Source organism: Gobius niger, assembly GCF_951799975.1.
Source record: "Gobius niger genome assembly, chromosome: 9".
NCBI classification, from domain to species: domain Eukaryota; kingdom Metazoa; phylum Chordata; class Actinopteri; order Gobiiformes; family Gobiidae; genus Gobius; species Gobius niger.
The window spans coordinates 10,292,469-10,315,608 of NC_136860.1; positions in this window are offsets into that span (position 1 = coordinate 10,292,469).

Below are 23,140 nucleotides of genomic sequence, written 5' to 3' on the forward strand. Positions count from 1 at the left end.
ACTTTCGATCACAGTGGTCTCTTGGAAGCCCCTGAATCAATTGTTCTGTAGGTTTTCTGCTAGGAGGGTCCGTCAGCAGTGAGAACCTTCCAAACAATTGATCCTGGAACGTCCTAGAGACCACTGTGATCGAAAGCAAAGGCACGAAGCTGACCACTCATACAGCTACAGCTGCTGGGTCAAATACACACAGATATCAACTTTCTTTTCCCACATAAATAGTTGCGTAATGCAGCTTTAATTATCAAAGCTAACGCCCTACGAGGCGAGCTAATGCTACGTCCACACCGCACGTTTTTTGGACTTCAAAAACACACTTAAAGCCCCTAGTTGGACACTTGTACTTACTCACTCTCTTGCTACTACCATGTCCTTTGGATCTTTAACTATATCCCCATGGTCAACGCGAAATCTCCCGAGTATTCCAGCCCACACAATTGAATATGGGACATACTTTGTGCCGGTAGCAAGTGGCTATAGAGTTCGGGAAAGTCCATAGTTACCATGAAGATCCGCCATCTTTGCAGCTGTTAGCATACATTTCCATGGACTAACATTAGCTAAAAACAGTTTAAAAAGTGGACACACTGTGGTGTCCAAGTGCTTTAATGTGAACAATAACTCCTGTATTTTAACTTTTAAAATCTCCATTAATTTACAATTGCTGCTAATCCCATAATGCTTAGCGATATGACGTCACATTCCCGAACTCTATTAGCCCGGTTAGCCCCGTTAGCTTGTTAAAATCGCTAACAGCTAATTGTTGATTAAAAGTTTGCAATAAACCACAAGTGCGTGAAGCCCGGCTCAGTGTGTGATCATCATAAAAGCTGCTCTATGTAGTTACGGCTTTATTGAAGTTATTAGTGCATAATACTTGTTTTCACGGGAGAAAACTGTAGCTCGATTCAAGCTAACTGAGCTAACAAGCTATGGTTTTCTCTGAGCTAATTGTAGTTGATGTGATCATTGTTAAACGGTTCTTTATGTAGATGGTGGTTTTATTGACCTTATTTGTGCATATTTCTCGTTTTCACGTGATGACTGGAGATTTAGCTTGTAGCATTAGCTTTTCTCCGGTACAACACCCATCCTCGAGGCCCAAATACATTCCCAGCGCAGATTCGGCTTCTGAAATAAGTTTTCTTGTTGCCGCTTTTAATCCTGGGAGTTTATGTAACAGAAACACTGCTGCAGCTCCGATTCACAATGAAGCTAATCCTCCATGATTTGTTTACATCTGCGGGCCGGCATAGGATCTGCCTTAGCCTGGTTTTACCATACCATCATACTTATCTCATTTCATACAAGGGTCCGGATCTTCACAATTGAGCTCCGCTATCAGGTGGGAGCGGTGATCTCCTTTGGAACAATTGGATCTGATTTTCGCTAGCGTTTGGTCGTGATGTATGTAATGCGCCCGAGTGAGTGAAGCAGCTATCATAACTTTTGGAGGCATTCCTTGCGTATTCCAGGGCTTCATTTTTAATTTCTGGATATTTGGGAGCCGAGCCAGAACGGATTGAAGAGCTTCCATTTTACTTTTTGTATCCGTGTTGCCAAACTACAATCAGCAAATGCGTCGCAAATGCTTGACGTCACCTACAACCTCCGCCTCGCCCGCTCGCTGAATGGTAGGTAGGAAGTCAACCGATGTAACGCGGCCACAGAGATCAGGCCCAGACGCACATGCAGGGAAATTATAATTGACCGGAGTTTATGGATGGCTAAGGCCAGGCTAGCGGTGCCCTGGTGGCTCAGTTACAACGCACGTCACTGTTGGGGTCAACAATTCTCAACTCTAGCGTCGGCCGCGTTTGGTGTGGACGCAGCCTAAAACTTCAGGGGTAAAAAGGCCGGTTTAAATCTTGAAACTCTCGGGCTGAGACGAGGCCCCAGCAGCTCCGTCCACGTAGATCTATGTCTTTTATTTTACACTACATGCTTGTACTGCACAGAGGCGCCACCGACATGAATATCCCTCGTTCATTCAAGTGGGACATTCGGGGGGAAAAACAGCCTGTTGACCTGCATGTCCAATGAAATCCCTCCTGTCGCACAGTTGTCTGGCAACACAGACTGTCTTGGAATAAAACATTGATAAATCCCTCCGCAAACCTTCAACATAGTGTTAAGTCCAAGGCTGGAGAGCTTGGAGGCTGCAGGAGTTACTTAAGTGGAGAGTGAATGGAAAAGCTCATATCGAGAAAACTGGCTTTAATGTTTAGTAAGGTCACTGGCCAGAGATCCCCCCCCCCCAACAGACTTTTGCGTTTGGTATCTTCCATCAAAGGAAGTGACCACATTTGGATGACGTACTGTTTAGGAAGTTGAGAGCCTTGTGTGTACAGATTCCCCGACAAAATCTGAAGGCGTGAGCCGTCAAAACACCATGAAATAAACATCGTGAAAAGCTGGTCTGGATTTTTCACGTTGACATTAAAACTAAGATGTTATGAGATGCGTAGGAGAGGTCAGGAGACAGGAGTGTGGTGGATACGAGCCCGTGTGAGGAGCTGCAGGTGAAGCGACATGACAGAGAAAGTAGAGGGTGTCACAGTCGGGAGAGATGTGCCGCCTTCCTGTCTATGGTTGACATGTCTGCGGCGGAGATGCAGATCACTGACAGCAGGGGACTGACACCAAGGACGAGCTGGGGGTTTGGATACTGTGATTTAGGTACAACTTTTCAGATTTGATAGAAAAGAAATATACCAAGAAACAGGATAAAAGCACTAAAACAGACTTTTCATCACCTTAAAGCAGGGGTGTCAAACACATGGCCCGCGAGAAGATTTCATCCGGCCCCTGCCCCGTAGAGCATACATTCCAGAATATGTCAAAAAAAAAAGTAAGTCTCTAGCCCATTCCTGTGCGGAGTTGTGATTTTTTACAGAATAACCAGAATGCTCATTCTCGCCACTAGGGGGCCTTAAATGTAAAAAAAGAGTTCCACACGTGTCCAGCAGAGGGCACTGACATAATAAGAGCTCAGGATATGACCACCACATTATATAGCCACGTGGTAAATGGACAGTCTGCCCCAGGGCGGCTGTGGCTTCAATAACACTTACCACCACCGAGTGTGGAGTGAATGAATAATGACTACAATGTAGTACTTTGAGGAACTTGTGAAACAGGCTTGTAAAATGCAATACAAGTGTAAGTGTACAAGTGTATTAATGAAGCTACCGTTAAGTTGGGGCTTTGACAAAATCACAGCTTATTATTCATTTATTGGGAACATTTTCTCTATTATATGCGGCCCGCGACCCGCCGTGGGAGCTGAATTTCGGCCCACGACCCAAAATGAGTTTGACACTCCTGCCTTAAAGGAACAGGCCACTGTTTTTCCATACTGAGATATGTTCTTACCTGAGATTAGACGAGTTGATGCATTCCTGTCTGGTCTTTGCGCGTGCCCTCAGTCACGCAAAACGATCAGCATTAGCATTTGGCCACTCCCAATATATTCCTATAGCTCCAAACAGGGGTGAAATGGGAATCGACCACGCTCTTCCACGGGCACACACAAAGACCAGACAGACAGATCAACTCATCTAAGCTCAGTTAAGAACATATCACAGTATGGACGAACTGTGTGCCCTCAGTCACGCAAAAACGACCAAAGATGTGGCCATTCCCAGTAAATTCCTATAGCTCCTAACGGGTTGAAGTTGGAATTGACCAAGCTCTACCACAGGCACGAACAAAGACCAGACAAGTACGCACTCATGGGCCGACCCCAACATCTGCACATGGTGGGTGGTATTAGTTTAAAGGGATATTTCAGGATTTTTGACATAGGGCCTCATTTCCTAGTTATCCAGAGTGTTGCTGATTTCTGTAGATATTTTTTTTAATTCATTCAGTTACACACTCCACAGTGCACCTGAAGAAAATCACTTATAACACCACACTAATGATATAAACGTCTATAAAGTGTCGATAGAATAATTGTAACCATTTTGCATTTAAAATAACTTATATTTGAGCACCATCAGCTTCGTGGTTGTATAAGCTACGCAGCGGCGGAGTGATCTGCTAGAAAATGCGATCATTCATGTGATGCAAGGTCAGTTATATTCCAAAAATTATTCTATCGACACAGACATTTATATGGTTAGTCTTGTGTTATAAGTGATTTGCCTCAGGTGCTCTGTGGAGCGGGTCAGACTGTTCTTAATGCAGGCTAGCTGATACCATGTAAATGCGCTAGCCTTGCACTAGCCTAGCACCACGTAACGTCAAATATAAGAACTGCATGAATTACAGAAACAAATATCTCTGGAACAACACTTTGGATAGCTAGGAAATGAGGCTCTATGTCAAAAATCCTGAAAAATCCCTTTTTTATTTATTCTTCTTTATGATTTGGATGAAGATCAGACCACATTTTATGGCCAATTTAGGCAGAAATGTGAGAAATTCCAAAGCGTTCACATACTTTTTCCTCCCACTGTATATTCACACAGTGCTAACATGAGATTTCTGGCAGGACAAAAAGATTTCCTTCCTCTTCCCTATAAAAGATACATTCACGATTTACAGGGTCCCACACAAATGAATGCCCTTACGACCACTGGCGTTTCCTTTGGGGCGGGATTCACAGCGTACATGATGTTTGTAACACGCTGCAGTGACTGTCCATCAGTAACTTGCTGTCCTTTACCAAAGCTTGAGCTATCTCTTCACTTGTTTGGGACGCTGCTAATCGAGATAGGAGAGAGGATTGGCAGCGCCGATCTAATGATCCTGTCGGAAATCACGTGGGGACACTGTGCATATAGCCCATAAAGTTGCATTAATATAAACAGCTCACAACATAAAGTGATCTAATCATTAAAACTTTTAGATTACAACTATCCAGCAGGGGCCAATTTTATTTGATTACTTTAGGTGATCCAATCATAGTTTCTGTCCCAGCTTTGAATAAAGTGTAACCGGGTGGGAGCTAAAGGGTTTTACATTATTATTTGAAGGTACTACTTACAGGCACATACACCCCATAAGGCTCACAGATCCGCACATGATTTGATACCGCACAGTCCATCCCATTCATTTTAGTTTTTTAATGTTCAATAAGCTGAACAATCTCGTAGTCGGACATTTAATTACTCAAGCCATGTGAGCCACACCCCGAATCCACAGGAGGGGAGTCACAGGTAAACACAAAGGAGCAGTGGAGGACAGAAAACAAAGAGGAGGCCAGCAGGAGGCTAAATAAACAGACTACTGTAAACTACAAGGTGCCAGCTACAAACAAGGTGCCATGCCTTTAGTCCCACGCCCCATTATTCCGATAATTTACCATTGAGCAGAGGTGCCATTTGTCCGACATCTCTAACCCAGGTGTGTTGTAGATTAGAGAGCCATTATACCACCTTAAGGTCAGTGGACTCTTGCCTAAACCTATTTTTATTTTTCAACCCCTTCTCAATGGGACATTTTCAGACTCATGAGACGTCGGACTATTGGGCCAACCCCAACAAACAAACCAGTGCAAATCAGTGATCTTTCACAGGACACTAGCCCTGCTCACCCGATACACGCAACACATCGCTGACCAGTGACAGTGTGCCTGATTGTAGTCGAGTGGACAGCTGTCTTGCCGCCATGACACCGGCTCCGATGGCGTGTGACGTCTGGGGTCAGAGGTGGGTGGGATGAAGTAAGGAAACGGAACCCCATTTAGAGTCCACTGGGCGCACGTGTGGTAGTACGCACTTCCGCTGGCAAACCAATCACCGCTAGACCCGATGCTACATTAGTGGCGCACCTCACCTTCAGCCCTCCCTTTCGCCTCTGACGTCGCGTAGCTTAGCCTGGGGACGAAGCTGCTGTGTTTGGCCGGCGTCTCGTGCCAAACACGCGATTCAGTTGCACAAGGCGCAAGGCCGCGCAACTGAACCACGCTTTCGTCGTATGCGTCTTTGCATGTTGCCGTCTTCTTGAGCTCACGCCTCTGCCGTGCGCGTGCTCTACCTGCCGTCCCCGTGGGCTGTGGCGTGGGGGCTTTTCCTCGCTGTGCGCATGCTGTGCAACGTGGTCGTATTGAGAGAGGACCGGGTGAATCGTGTGCGGAGTGCTTCAATTGACGGATCCTGTTCCTACCTCCCCTTTTTCATAATATGGTCGTGGTCGTTTCGAACTGCTGGTCGCTTGGTTAAAGTAAGCGCCCACCCGGCTCACAAGTCAAACCTGCTTACGAACTGAACTGAACTCAATTGACCAGGGCGCGAGGGCTCCCGCACCTGAGTGCACTCCCCGCTGGTCTCACGAACTACTCCTCCACAAACAAGGTAACAAGGCTATCGCCATCTATGTGGCCCGAATACGCAACGGCTGCTGTAATACTTCGTTCCTATCCTGGTCTCCAAGTTGTGGAGCCTGGCCCTGAGCGCCACATTGTGCAATAGGACTTGATTGAATTGAGTCTTATTTTATTCTTTGTTTGAGTGATTGTGGATACGAATGAGTGTGAATGCGGTTGTGTGTGTTAAACGATTTTAAATTAGATTTATAAATTGAACAAAAATGCTTTTTTCTATAAAACTAAAATAAATTCTATTTTATATAATAATAACTTTTGCTTTGTCTGTCCATTTTCATGCTCCCCTCGAACCTGTGACCTTGTAAACAAATAATTGTGGTTCATTGGGCCCAGAATCCAAGGTGGCGTTGTTGGTAATTATTAAAGTAGCTACATTTTTGATTTACGTTAAGCCTTGGCTGCGACACACGCAAAATTCATACTGTCACATTTGAAATTACATGCTGCTGCTAGCCGTGGTATTTAAAAATATAAGTTTGCAGGGGTTAAAACTAACTCTGAATTCTCCAGATTCAAAATCAGATTTGGCATGTCCATGTTCACTCAGATGAAGTTGGTGAAAGTTGTGTTGGGGAGAGCCAAAACAGGTATTGGTTCACTATTGGATATTTGGTATCGATACCCAATCCGGTACTTTTTGCCGTATCGGCTCCGATATCTGACACCAGTATCGGATCGGCGCATCACTAATGCAGATCTTGTGAGACTCGCTTGTATGCACTTATATTTTTGGCACAATTGGTTATTTTAATCCAGATCACTTAAAGTACTTAATGTGGCACACTCTTCCATTGTACTCCTGTCCAAGTCCCTGCTTCAAGATACGGAGAAGAGTCCCCAAGAACCACCAGTAATTATAGGCAAATGTTCCGGCGTCAGTGCACTACAACAGTAAAAGTCAACTACTATTTTCACGAGAGCGCAATGCCACACTCTACAGAGACAGTTAACAAGCTCTGTGCGCTTTACTACTCCTGGCATTCATACCTGGCACACACATACGCGACTTTATGTGCCCCCATATGGACGTCAAGTGGACATTAAAAGTTTAGTAAAGTCACAGACGCAAACAAAGCAGTGTTTTGTTTTTTTTAATCTTTTGCCTCTCTGTGAGACTAAATACCAAACCAAACAGATTGCATTCTCGTGATGCGACCAGAGAGACAAAGTCAGACAGAAGGAGCACCTGATGTTGTTTTCACTTTTCTGTACCAAACAGGACCCAAGATAAGGTCATTTTTTTCAACCCAAGTATCACTAAACACACATGCCACACTCATTGCTCTTTACAGCAATGAGTGTACATGAATACACCAATGTACACAGACACTGGAGGCAAAGGTGGGTGAAGTGTCTTCCCAAGGACACAACGACAGTGTGCACCTGCAGGGGGTGGGATTCGAACCCCCAACTTTCCGATCATGAGACGACCAGCTTTACCAACTGTCGCCCCCGATTATGATGACTTTGATATTCTTATGAAGTGACAGGACTTGAACTTGCGATGTTTGCTTCATAATGCCACACAGTTGTAACTTTGCCTATAGCTGAAAAAAGAAAGTTTCACTCCTCATGTTCTGACATTCACCCACCTGTCTCCAAAGCTCTTGCTCTCTCTCGCTCGTCTGTTTCTGTGTTGAGAAAAAAGTTTTAAAGGAACAGGCCACAGTTTTTACATACTGAGATATGTTCTTACCTGAGCTTAGACGAGTACCTGTCTGGTCTCTGGTCGTTTTGTGTGACTGGGGGCACACACAAAGATGTTGTTAGCATTTGGCTTCTCCCAGCATATTCCTATGGCTCCAAACGTGGGTGAAGTTTGAAGCTACCACCCTCTTCCACGGGCACAAAGACCAGACAGGTACGTATCAACTCGTCTAAGCTCAGGTAAGAACATATCTCAGTATGGAAAAACTGTGGCATGTTCCTTTAAAAGCCCTCGGAGAAGCGTGTCTTTCCTGTCTGCATTTGTTTACTTTCACGCGGCTACACGCTACTGCAGTTGGTGTGTGTCGGGAGCAGGGCTGTGTCATCGGCCTAACTGCTTCAGGGGCTTATGGGAAATGTACTTATAACATGTTTAATGCGATTTGTCGGTGGGACGGTTATAATGCTATTACGAAATCCGGGGCCGACAGAAACGATCTCTTTGGCCCGCGGGCCACGAGTTTGACGTGTGTGTTGTAGCACCTGCCGTGCGTTCACAAAAACTGCCCTGCCAAGACGCGTTTGTTTCGAAACACATTGGCTTTCCATGTCACAATAAAAGATTTTTTTCACATTTTACTTCGGACGTCCACTTTTTTTTTTAACTCTTTTTGTCACTTTTGCACGTCAGCGTTTCCTGCTCTGCTCCAATTAGCATTTAAACGTCATGTCGCTTGGCCTTAATATAGTTCCCACACACGACTACATCTCCAATCGATCAACTTTTGGCTCCGCTGTTGTCTCCTTTTGGGCACATTCGGGCACTCCGTCTGCAGACGCCTGGCCTACATGAAGTAAACATCCCTCCTCTCAGCCCCTCGGCTCATCCATATTCATGCGGCGCGCGCTAAGTGGCTCTGACACAGTTAAAGTTGACACAGAGGAGACGCCGAGTGCTGAGCTCCGCAACAAACCTCTTTATTATCCCCAGCAGCAGCAGCGGCGGCGGCGGCAGAAGTGGAGGTGGTACGGCCATAAACGCAATCCAGAGCCCGGCGGCATTTAAACAGGGACAGGGCGGGATTAGAGAGTCAACTTTGGAATGATGTTTTTGACTTTACTTACTGACAAGATGATGTGTAAGTAAGGAACGTCAAAGAAAACATACAAAAGATCAATTTCAAGTAAATTGTGGCAAAGGATTGCAATATATAGCCATCTGTGCTGGGTGGTTTTGAAGTTTGACGTTGGTGCTGCACCTCTCATCCCCACTACTTCTGACTGCTTTTGGAATGAGGCATTATTCACCTATAGTAGACGTGCCAACTAGCTCCACATTGTTTGGCTACTGGACCCGTGAGTCGTATTATTATGTATTTAGAGCCAAATACATGGCTATAGGAGACCAACTGCAGAGCTGATACTTGCCCCAAGAAAAACAATAAGGCAATTTAACAAGGTGAAAGGAAGATTTTAGAGAAAACAATATAGAGCTAAAGGCTAACTACTCCCTAAAGGCTCTGTGCATGGAATGTTTTGGCTTGTGGGCAAGTGTAGCGTAAGGACCAAAGAAATACAAAGCAAAAGCGGCGTTCAATCCTACCACGTGCGGACAGGTAGCAAGTTGGGAAAGGTTTCAGTGTTCGTTAACATTAGCCATCAAACATCACAAACAACTTTACGAACTACATAAAAGGTCATTAATGAATGTACAGAACTTTTGAGATTTTACTTTAGATGAGTTAGCGTATAAAAGTGGCCGTTAAGATGCTATTGCTAAATTATATTCAGTTCAGTTTCTGCTTCTTATGGGTATGTTAATGATGAACAGCTAAGCTTCTGTGATTTCAGTGGTAAGATCTGTCAAAATGTTTGGCATGAATTAAACGTCCTATATCATGCAAAATTGACTTTTTGGAACCATGTTGTTGTGCTATTTCGGCCTGACAGCTTTTTCATTATTTCTGTCGTAAGAAAAAATTATAATAATAATAATATATAGAATTATATATATATAGGCACTTCATATATATATATATATATATATATATATATATATATATAGACCCTAGGTGTAGACTGTGCAAAGAGGCCAATGAGACAATCCATCACATAACTGCAGGGTGTAAGATGCTGGCAGGGAAAGCTTACATGGAGCGACATAACCAAGTGGCTGGTATAGTGTACAGGAACATCTGTGCAGAGTATGGGCTGGAAACCCCAAGGTCAAAGTGGGAAACACCTCCAAAGGTGGTCGAGAATGACCGAGCCAAGATCCTGTGGGACTTCCAGATACAGACGGACAAAATGGTAATGGCGAACCAACCGGACATTGTGGTGGTGGACAAAGAGCAGAGGAAAGCCATTGTGGTCGACATAGCAATACCAAGCGACTTCAACATCAGGAAAAAGGAACACGAGAAACTAGAGAAATACCAGGAGCTCAGAGAAGAGCTGGAGAAAACCTGGAGGATGAAGGCATCAGTGGTGCCCGTGGTCGTTGGGGCACTCGGGGCAGTGACCCCCAAACTGGAGGAGTGGCTCCAGCAGATCCCAGGAAACACATCAGACATCTCGGTCCAGAAAAGTGCAGTTCTAGGAACAGCAAAGATACTGCGCAGAACCCTCAAGCTCCCAGGCCTCTGGTAGAGGACCCCAGCAGGAGGAGAAAGAGACCGCCCGCGGACGGTGAGGAAGAGTTTTTTTTTTTTATATAGGAAGTGCCTGACGCATTCGCGCTGCCCTTGCAGAGAAAACAAACACACCCCTGAGCTTCTGAACAGATGTCGTGTTTTCACTGAAAGTTGTGAAGAAGGAGCTCTTTCTAACCTACTCTGGACACGCCTGTTCTTTTTTCTTCCGAACGATAATGTCATGGATGCGCGTTTGGCTGCAAGAGGTGCAGGACAGAGGTAGAATAGTGTTTTTCTGTGACTGTCACTGATGGATTTTTGGTGAACCTTCACCAGAATCAAAGTGGATCAACTTTTATAACCAACGCGAGTCTCACAATAAAAACACCTGATGGATCAGAGCGGTGAGTCAATCCAAACGCGTGTTAGCTTGTGTGTTGGCGTGTGTGTTAGCGTGTGTGTTAGCCATTTATGAAGCTGTGTTGTAAATGTCAACTCCTTAAAACTGCATTGTGTAGTAACTTAATTTTTTGCCGTGGTATTTATATTTCTACTACTGCTAAAGTTGTATGAGCGGAGAGAGGGGGCGGAGTTAACTGAGTCCAAGCGTTTTGTCTTCCAGATAATATTTATATTTATCACAAAAAATTGTGCTCCATAGTGGTAGAGGTACAATATATCATATAAATGCCTATATACTTTACTTTGGAATGGCAAAAATAGCATGATACAGATCCTTTAAAAATAAATAAGACAGGACATTAACAACCTTTAAATTAATGTTTTCTAAGAAAATGAGCTCAGACTGTGGTACTATTTCAACATTTCTTAGCTTGGGGGCTTTGTGTGAAACACCTCATAAAACCTCTCCTCCTGACCTCACGGCTGTTGTTTCCGGGCCCGCGTGGAGCTCCTCGGCCGGGGTAAATAAACGCGCGGTCTCCTTGAGGTGGGAACAACGGGCGATTAATCAGGAGAGCGAGAGCAGAGGGTGCGGGGTTGTTTCAGAGAGCGGGAAAGGTCAGCTCCAGTCGGTACCGCTGTTAATGTCACTTCACAGCACAGCTCAAGTTCTCCAAACCAGCACCCTGTGTTTACCTGCCGGTGGGGACATTGTCATCCAGACAGCAAAATACAGTGACACACGCTGAAGGTATGGGGAAAAGTTACAGAAATGTCATGGCTTTATTTAGACGCGTGAAGTGTTGACACTTAGAAAAGGTGTTGCAGTTCTTAAGAAGCTCATATGGGGACATTATTCTGAGTGTGTAGAACAGTGGTTCTCAACCTAGGGTCAGGACCACCATGGGGGTCACAGGTAGGATGACCACACATCCTTTAAAATTCGGGACAGGATTTCGTCCCAGATTGCGAATCTAGCCCAAACGGTCCCGTAAATGCTCCTCGTACTGGATCAGCTGTAACTTCCTGATTTAAGACCAAGACACACTAAAGGCCTCTGTTAATGTCAGTGAGAGCGTTAGAGCATAGGCTGCTCCACAAACCTACGGATGCGGCGGGTCATTTCATTAATCCAAACTACGGCCCGCGGGCCAAATTCGGCAAGAGAGATGATTTAATCCGGCCCCTGACTTGTAGAGCAGAAATCCCTGAGTTTGTTACAAAAAAAAGGAAGTCTCCTGTGCGGAGTTATGATTTTTTTTTTTTTACTAAATAACCAGTATACTAGGGGGCAACTTAAATAAATAAAAAATAATTCCACACGTGTCCAGCAGAGGGCACTGACATAAGAGATCAGGACATAAACAACACATTACAGCCACGTGGTAAATGAAGCTTAACACCACAGAGTGTGGAGTGAATGAATAATGACTACAGTACTTTGAGAAACTTGTGACACAGGCTTGTAACACGCAATACAAGTGTAAGCAGTTATTACTTTGGTCACATTACGCAATGATGTTTACAGGAATCAAGTGTTGATCTTGTGGATATAGTAGTGAGGATGACTGTGCCAGGTGAGTAATCTACTTCACAATGAGGCCTTTTGCTCTGGGTCATACAAATCAGCCAACCCGGCCCGGCCTCCCATCACAGTCAGGAACGATAATGTGGCCCCGAGAGAAAAAAAATTTGAGGACCCCTGCTCTAAACAATGAGGACAGAGACGAGAGCTGTAGTAAAGAACTCCAAATGCACAAATGTGTTTGCTTCTTCTGTAAAACAGTCCCTCTGCCTCTTTCACCCAATGGTGATATTTAACTCTTCAACTTGTGTGTTTTGAAGCGTTTAAAGGAGCCGTGACGCCCCTTGCTCGGTGTCGATACGCACCAACAACGCGTGAGCATGGCTAGGTAGAAAATGCGGGCGGGGATGTATGTCATCTGGTCACCCAAGTCACGAGATTGTTTCAGATCATATGGGAGACATATTCTCTATGTAGGGCGACAGTGGCGCAGTTGGTAGAGCAGGTGTAAACCGCTTTGGGCCAAATGAAGGTAGTAAAGCGCCTTTTAAAGGAACAGGCCACCGTTTTTCCATACTGAGATAAATTCTTACCTGACCTTGTTTGGAGATAGGAATATACTGCGAGAGGCCAAATGCTAACAACATCTTTGGTCGTTTTGTGTGACTGAGGGTACACAGTTCTTCCATACTGAGATACAGTATGTTCTAACCTGAGTTTAGAGACGTTGATACCTACTCTGGTCTTTGTGCGTGCCCGTGGAAGAGCGTGGTAGCTCCAACTTCACCCCTGTAAGAAGCTATAGGAACATACTGGGAGAGGCCAAATGCTAAGACATCTTTGGTCTTTTTGCGTGACTGAGGGCACGCACAAAGACCAGACAGGTACGCATCAACTCGTCTAAGCTCAGGTAAGAACATATCTCAGTATGGAAAAACTGTGGCATGTTCCTTTAAGTTGAGACCATTTTCCATGTAGATTCAATGAAAAAACGGGCCTTGTGGGGGTCACAAACAACGGCAGTTCTTCTGTTGCGGGTCGCTACCAAAGAAGGTTGAGAAACACTGGTATGGAATATAGGGTGGTGCCTCGTTACAGTAGAACACATTTCAGGTTGGCAGACGATTGACAAATTGAGAAAAAAAAATCTGAGGGAAAAGGCTATTTCCAAATAGAAGCAAGCACGTCGCAAATTATTGCTCCATAGGAAATCAAACAACTGTGCGGCCACTCTAGCACTCATTCCGCTCAGCCCTTCATTTGCAGGCTGTCCACAGAACAAGGCCGTATGTTTGTGTGTGTGCGGGGAGGCAAGTCATTCAGTTGCCGATCAAAGTGCTACATTTGGCGAAAATGCTGCAAAGGACTTTGGCATGGCAAGGTCCTCTCATTCAGGTCTCGCGTACACCTTTAGTCATTCGTTTATGCTCAGAGTAACCCTTTACTTCAAAGATCCTACCAAAAGTGATCATTCTGTATTTAATGGAGTGCTGCGTTTAAAATAAATCTAAAGTCCTCTCAAATTCAAACCTTTTACTAAAACATATTTTGGCGACTCTACCCACTCATGCTTGCACGCCGTATTGAAAGCCAAAGTGGATACAGCCAGCGTTTGTGGACCAAGCACCAATGCGAAGCCAGGTCCAGATCCCATCATGAATCTAATTAAGATAACATTACCGGAGAAGCAGCACTGGTCACGGAGTTATCGGCCGCTCCGGAATCTCTTTGTGCGAGTGTTTGCGCCTCCTTTTCATTCCCTCCATAATTAATCCCTCTATCGGGACGTGTGTGGAACAGAACAAGAGGCGCAGAATGGATGTCATCATTGTGGAAAGCTGATGATGAGATAGAAAAACTTCCATTGTGACTGTGGGTTGGTCGCCTGCACCTGCAAAGAGATTCAAAGAGACAAGTCAGAAGAATGAGAGGATAAAACATAGCGGGGCCGACTTGAAGACTTGTCGACTGAGCACGGACACGATTTTTTCAGAATTTAGAGCGATTATAGGACGACTGGTGGTTCACACAAAACGAGTGAGAATCGTAAGAGCAGACTCACTGCACCAGTGTGTTACAGATTATGCTGTCCTCTCTCCTGCTTCATTTCTCCTTGGAATCGAAAAACTGACCGCAGATCCGCAAAGAAGGGCCCCACTGTTTGTGAGCATGGGAAACGCATGCATCCGTATTGGTCAAGAATGTCATGTGATCACTGTCGGCCCATTGCAGTCCAATGAACTTGTTTATAGTTCTCTCAAATAGACATCAACAGTCAAGCAGGACATATAGCTATAGGGGTCGTGAATTATATGGAGTATGAAGAAATAAAGTAAAATAAGCTCCAACACAGCCAGAACAACACCACACTAGGAAATTCACCTGGAGATAGTCTAAAAATAAAGAGCACACAGGTACAATGTTACTGAGGAGGCAAGAGACTGTTCATTATATTACAAAATGTGTTGATTGTATAATTCAGACAAACCCAGGGTCATTCTAAACAAAAGCACCCAGACACACACACAGGTAAACACAACAAAAATGTGCAGAATACAAATAAAAATACCACCACCCAGAGGGTCAGGCCACCAGCTCCTGTAACTCGGAGAACACAGTTAAAGCCACACCGCGTCGAATTTTACCCAATAAATAACATTGAAATACAAGCATTTACTTTATGACATATATTTTCATCATTGAAAAATGCCTCATACATTTACAACAAACATTTATGAGGCTCACCCCTCTAAAGGGGTACAGTAGAAGTAGAAGGCAGTAGAATTTGAGACCTGAACAGGTTTGTTTCTCATCCAAATCCATTCTTTTATTACACACTGCAGTAATAGCATTTTCTGTGTTGAGCTGGTCATTAGGAGCATGTTTTGTTTTGCCGGCAACAGTATAGTTCATAATGTTACGCAGTGTACCTTTAATGTTGGACTCACACCACACCAATCATAAATTGGTCAAAAGAGGACTGGCCATACTCTCAATAGTAGCTTAGTTGAGATAGTTAGCGGTGCACCACAACACAGGAGCAGACTGTACAGGACAAACAGCGGCAGCACGAGTAAGCTTGGAGGAGCTCCTGTAAAGGAGAGGCTCGAGCTGCGGACGCCATTACCAAATCAGCAGGTGTCATGTGCGTGTGTTTGCCTGCGCTGCTCTTATCAGGTTCTTGACCCGGATGTTGGAGAAATCAGGGGAAGATTGACTGACAAGACGGCACTTTTACGGATTGGCAGCTAGCACTGACAGCCAATCAAATCCCAGGACTTAATTGGCAGGGCCCGCCTACAGCCCGTACTGCCACAAGTGGGTTTAAAAATGGATGAACATCAGCCCCGGGATGGAGGAGACCGCACCCACGCTTCTCCTGTGCTTTCAAACTCGGGCTTAAAAATCAAACATGTTTAATTTACTGCAACTGAGGTCTAGTGGCGTCTTTCTGCTGCCCACATTACACGATTCAAACTTAAAGGAACAGGCCACCGTTTTTCCATACTAACATGTGTTCTTACTCGAGCTTAGCCGAGTTGATGCGTACCTGTCTGGTCTTTGTGCGTTCCAACTTCACCCCGTTTGGAGCTATAGGAATATGCTTGGAGAGGCCAAATGGCAACGACATCTTTGATCTTTTTGCGTGACTTAGGGGAAAAAACAGTTCTTCCATACTGAGAGGCAGTCTAACCTGAGCTTAGACGAGTTGATACGTACCTGTCCGGTCTTTGTGCGTGCCCACAGAAGAGTGTTCCAACTTCACCCTGGTTTGGAGCCATAGGAATATGCTAGGAGAGGCCAAATGCTAACAACATCTTTGGTGTTTTTGCGTGACTGAGCGCACGCGTAAAGACCAGACAGGTACGCATCAACTCGTCTAAGCTCAGGTAAGAACATATCTCAGTATGGAAAAAATGGTGGTCCAGTTGTTGACCCTCCCCTCTTCACTACGAAACACAACGCAACATAATACCAAAATCGTGGGGAAAAGTTCTGTAGTGTTTGCTGAGCTTTACTTGCTGGTATACAAGATTAGGTGGTATATAAGGGTACATTTTCATTATGTCCGCTTGTGATATGTTGAAAATAAGTAAATATCAAGAAACGTCAAGTCCTCTCGGTTTATCAGGCTTAAATTTCATTTACAAATGAACATTCACGCTGCTGCCATGGTTCATTGTTTGAAAGGCAGAAATCAATAAAATGTGACACTTTTAATACAGGAAAAGCATGTATTAAAGTTTTCTGTCATTTGATGTTTTTCATATAACAATTTTATTTGTGCAAATGGTGAAAATTGTATTTAAATGTCCAAATATTGATAAAAAAAATGTTGCATACTAAAGGCAGTAGACTGTTCCGAGTCATGGACCTTTTGAAAGAGGGGGTATTATGCTTTTTTCAATCACACAGCACCAGTCTATAACACACTACAATGATGACGAAACCTTCTGTTAGTCTGTAAATGCAGTAAATTAGAATAACTGCCTTGTATAAAATTGCTCTCTCAAAATGGCTGTAGTGAATGTCTTGAAATAGGCCTCTGTCTCTTTAAGAACCTCTGACCCTTTCAGACACGCCCCCTCCACACGCTGTCTGTGGCATCAGTGGGGAGGGGGTTCTGCTGAGGGGCAGTGATTGGTTACTCGGCTGGTGACGAAAGCTCGGAGGCGTCTCCAGGAGGTGGGGGCGTTCCTAGGAGGACTCAGGCAAACCTGTCCCTAAAATGGCCGCCATCAGAGTTTTTACAGATTACTCAAAAATACATGAATGTGCCAAGGAAACACTTCAAGCATGTTTTTAATGAGGGAATGACATAATAACATGATGTAAAGCTTGAAAAAGTCGATTTTGCATAATATGTGTCCTCCTTTAGTATATTGTAAACTCGTAGGAAAAACACCGTGCATCTAATGATAAAGCATTTGTATCCATTTCATGACGCTTCAGAGTGAAGTGTGTTGATGACAGTTCCCGCTCTGTGCACCGACGACTGGAGCACTCGGCTAATCCCGACGTAATTCACATTCACGGCGTCTGAATGAGTCTGTCTGGGCCGGGACACGGCGGCGGTTCCTCTCCGCTGCTCCCGTCCATGTCTCCGAAAAACCCCGCGCGACTCCCCGGCCCGTCCTTCACTCTCTCTCCACACAGCTGTTTCCACGGTAACCACAAAGGCAGATCCACAGACCATGACTGACTTTCAATGACATCTATCTTTATACGCACTTTCCCCACTGCTCTTCCCTCCTCCCCCACAGTGAAGCCAGTCGGGAGGCGCACATTTCTCCGTAAATACTTTTTTTTTTTTACAAAGGTTGTATTTTATAAGCTAATGCGGAAGGTCATGGTTATTTATTTTGCAGGTCAACTCTAAATGCAAAAGCCAACGATATTTCTACTACTACGGATGGTCACCGAAACTGAACAAACTTAGATCATCAACTGTCAGAGCATCATGGTTACAAGTCTATCTCCAGTGATCGTAATGAGAGGGCGACTGATATTGGCCAGCCGATATAATGTATTTCACAATATCGGTCGATCTAACGCCGATAAAAGGCCGATATCTCCCCAGTGGAGCCAAGAAACTTTGTGATGAAAATCGGTCACAGGTTTGTACACCTCAGATCATATTTTATTCATTTCGTTTTGCAGACTTTTATAAATGACAAATAAATTCTAATTTTACACACGGGAAGAGCATGATTGGCGCCCAATATGCGCTTGTTGCCATCGATGCAGATCAGAACCGAGGCTGGATATGGCATTCCAGAAGATTCTTTCTACGGTGGATGGCCTGGGAAGGTATCTGATGTAGAGGAGAATCTTTGAACAGAAATGCATGGGATGAATTGGTTAAAAGCACAATGATGTAGTTATGTGAACGATTTTTGTTTGCATACTTTTTTACAAACTGGTTTTTGTTATACATAGGGCTGGGGTACTGTTAAAATACCAGTACTTTAAGGATACTTGGTTTACGATACAACTGTATGCTAAAATATTTGTCGTCTACAACCAGAAAACAAAACAGTAAAGTCTGGAAGATCTGCAGAGTTCATCTCCAATGTCAAGAAATGTGTGAAAAATTAGGAATCATTTTAGGGGGGGGGGGAGGGCTGAGAATAGAGATAAATTGTGGCAAAAATAAGAAAAAGGGGTGAAAAAAAATTGGGGAAAATAGTCATAAAAATGGCAAATATTAGGAAAAAATGTAAAAACAAAGAAAAAAAGGGAAAAGGTGTAAAAAAAAATTTAGAAAACGGTGCAAACATTCACAAAAAAATAATTTAGTGACTTAGTTGCTGTTTAAAGGGACTATACAGAGTTTAAAAAATAAAATTAATTTAAAAATTAAACTGAAACTAATATATGATATAGACACATTACATTCAAAGTGACATATGTCAAGCCTTTGTATGTTATAATCTTGATGATTGTGGTTAAAGGAGTTATACCTGATTTTACTTCTAGAAATGAAATTAAAGTTGTTTACCCTCCTTAGTTTAAAAATGTTAAAATTAAGTATTTTCCTCCCCCTACATGTTCCAACAATGTCCTAATGTGTAGAATGAGCCCAGACCTGTTCACCACAACTGCCTCTAAAATTGTCACTCAAAAAGGTGTTTCGGGTCCAAAGTGCCGTCATGCACGAGCTTAATATAGAAGGTGCAGTTACGCGTATGACCTGAGGTGGCAGTAGTGAGTATAAAATGGCTAACTTGCATCTAGCCCCTTTAAGTATATTGTGCGTGGAAAACAGCGTGCATCAAATTATAAAACATTTGTATCAATTTCATGAACTTTCAGGCAATTTTTCCAGCATTTTTATGATTTATTATGCCTATAAACGTGTCCATGTAAAGAATTTGCACGCTGCAAATATATTAGGAAAGTTATGAATGAGTTTGGACCACAACTAATATTTTAATTTAGAGGCTTCCCCTTTCATTGTTTGCAATAAAAAAAAATCAGGCATAGGGCCTTTAATTTTATGAGATTTTTTATTTGGGGTTTTTACAAGCTGAGCCATTATCATCAATATTCTCAAGGCTATTCATATGTCACTTTGCTTGTAATGAGTCTATCATATATTAGTTTCACAGCTTTAGTTGAGTAACAGAAATGAATGCACTTTTTAACAATATTCTAATTTTCCGAGTTTCACCTGTACATGCAACACAAGAAATGGCGTGTGGATAGAAAGTCAAACCATTGCTTCATTTGGAGGGCTCCAATATGTTCATTGACACAAAAAAAAAAACGTTTGACACATTTCTCTGATCAGAACTGAAATTTTAAAAGTGGTAAGTAAAAAAAAAACATTAATAAAACCCATTTGAATGAGTCCATTACTAGCTTTATAATGTCCTCACAAAGATAGCTGTCCCAGGTATGTATGTGTATGTGTGTGTGTGAGAGAGGCAGTCATCTGCGTGCACGTGTCGCCGCGACAGCCTTCACAGTTGAATAAACAGGTGACAGGCTCGGCGTGACCTCTGGCCCCCAGCTGAAGTGAGTGACTGATCGCTCCTGTCGCTGCCGCTCACACCGCTTATTGACTTAATGCGGCGCACACACACCTGCCACAGCCGCCCCCGGGTCACGACGGCACCGATCCAGCTCAGTCTGGGAGACTTTCATTACATTTTCCAAAGCTGCTAATGACCGTAACCAGATAAGATTTGTTTGTTTTGACTTGTAGATTTGTTCTTAAAGGAGACATTATGCTTTTGCCTAGTCATCTATTTCACACATTAACCTTAACACTTCCACCACTGCGAGAGGCAATATAGACCTTCATAGACCTTTATTTTTTGATTGAAACCTGCCCTTAAAGAACAGGCCCCCATTTTTCCATACTGTGACATGTTCTTACCTGAGCTTAAGACAAGTTGATGCGTACCTGTCTGGTCTTTGTGCCCGTTGAAAAGGGTGGTCGCTTCTAACTTCACCTCCGTTTGGAGCTATAGGAATATGCTGGGAGAGGCCAAATGCTAACAACATCTTTGGCCTCTTGGCGTGACTGAGGGCACACAGTTCTTCCATACTGTGACATGTTCTTACCTGAGCTTAGACGAGTTGATGCGTACCTGTCTGGACTTTGTGCCCATGGAAGAGTGTGGTAGCTTCCAACTTCACCCCCGTTTGGAGCTATAGGAATGCATTGGGAGAGGCCAAATGCAAACAATATCTTTGTGTGACTGAGGGCACGCACAAAGACCAGATAGGTCTTAGCTCAGGCAAGAACATATCACAGTATGAAAATATTGTGGCCTGTTCCTTTAAACAGACGTCGCTATAGTCATCCCCAAAACACAGCGTCAAGGCAAAGGCTCTGTCCATACAAAGTCAAGCTGAGGACCAAACGCAAATATGTTTTTTCAATCCAGTGTATCGTCCATATGAGCCCGGCGTTTGGTCTGTAACCAAACATTTTCCAAATTAGGTCCCAGAGTGGAAATATCTCAAAACACTGTTTACGTGGCATCGGTGTTACAACTTTTACTAAAACAATGACATCACAGCTCCAGAGTGGTGTCTGTTATCCAGAATCTACTGACCTTATAATGAGTTTTATTCATGGATCTATGATAGTTTTACTCCACTCCTCTTTGCTCCACTGCAGTCCACAAGCCACAGGTGACAAGTAGAAAAACACGAGTCAGTCGTGTTTTTGGACTGACAGTAAAAGACACTGACAGGTTTTTCTGCTTTAGTCCCGTTACGTCTGAACAATAAACTCTCCTCGTCGTCTCTTCTGTAGATCGTAAATCTGTGAATCAGTTTAATTTTCAATGTTTACATTCCACAAAACTTGACTCTAAATCTTGTTCTATTATCTGTGTTAGCGTCACAGCGCCTCACACAGGCCTGGAAGATGAATCGCGCCGTTTTCACAGACCTGAGTCGACCCATGTGGACGCACACATTTACTGAGCTGGCTTCAGGCTTACAAAGAAAGTTTCTGAAAATGTGAGCGTTTTGTCTTCGTGTGGATGTAGCCGTCTCTTCCAAACCAAACCATCAAAAAACTATGACACAACCAGTCGCCATGAATGTAAAACATGAAGGAAATGTCTTGTGTCTGCACCAGGTTTGACACAAACTGCATGTTTTTCTGCTGTCCAGTAAGTCCTTGTTTGGTAATATGCCGTGCACAAATGAGAGCAACAAAGTCCCAACTTATCTCGCCTTGTGCCATCGCTTGGAAACTTGAAAATGGACTTGACATCCAAAGAAACATTTTCCCCCCTCGGAGACATTTTAATTAAAAAAGTTAACAAAAAAAAGTTGGCGGCAGCTCTGAGCGTGTTTGTTTTCTTGATTGGCCAGGTTGAGAACAGGTCTGTGCTCTTCCTGGGTACGCAGGGTGGGGGGTTCCTAAGCAAATTGTAAATGTATCGGTGCCCAGGCATTTCTGCACATCAAGTGAATATCTTGCATTCATTCAGTTGTGAAGAATACAATAAAGAAGCAATTTTCAGGGCAGTGTGCAATGCGTCAGGCCTTGTGGGAAACTCTTTTAGTTTTCATTTGTTTGCAATTCTTCTTTACAGTTTGATAAGCCAAATGTATTCAGTTAGCTCGACACGAGGGTTATGTTCGTGGTTCTTCACAGGCAGTGGCTTCTTTTAAACAGCAAAGTATTTAGTTTCGAAGCAGGGGTTTACTGTTTTGGGAGGGATATCTGAACCATGGTGCTGTGCTGACTGTACTTTGGATTTTCTAGAAATGAGCCGAAACTATTGAACAAGCCAATTCTCCTGGTAATGTTAGGATTTTTTTGGAAGAAAATCCTGACATTATCCTGTTTGTCCTGCTGAAGTATCTTGGAAATGGTATCATATTGGTGGATCCTTCTCACAATGGATCCCGAACCACCAACACAATACGACTCAGTTTTGTCCTGAATTTTTTAGCTTACTTGTTCATTTGGCACAGGTCACCAGAGATGGTCATGGTCATGATGCAATTGTACACCATTATAACTTCAAAAATAAACATTTGATTACCAAACAGAGCTGATAATGAGCAACGTGGCAAAAGCCCGATTGATATTATAGTGCAAATTTCATTAGCACATGAACACGATCATGGAAAGGCTCCGCTTTTTAGCCAATCACAGCTTGTCGCCAATCGAAACCAAACAACAAAGCTCTACATCAATTAGCAAACATTTAGATTTAGAGAACCGCACTTGTGTATGTACAGTGGGAGGAAAAAATGAGTACACCATGTGGAATTTCTCACATTTCTGCCTAAATTGTTCACTAAATCTTCCATCAAAATCATAAGAATGATTAAACAGTGTGTGCTGGAACCAATACCACCCAAACATTTACCTTTGATAATATTTTCATTGGTCCTAACATGTAAACATTCACAGGAGAGCGTGGAATAAGTAAGTACACCGCCTGAATCTCGTTTAACTACAAAAGAAAAAGGATCAGCTTTATTAACATGCTGTTGGGAATCTCTCAGGTCTTTCTGCAAAATATCTTGATTAACCTGTGAATTAATTTTTCTACTGATGATATCAAACAGCAACAAAACAGCCCCCCAACATGATGCTCCCTGCACCATACTTCA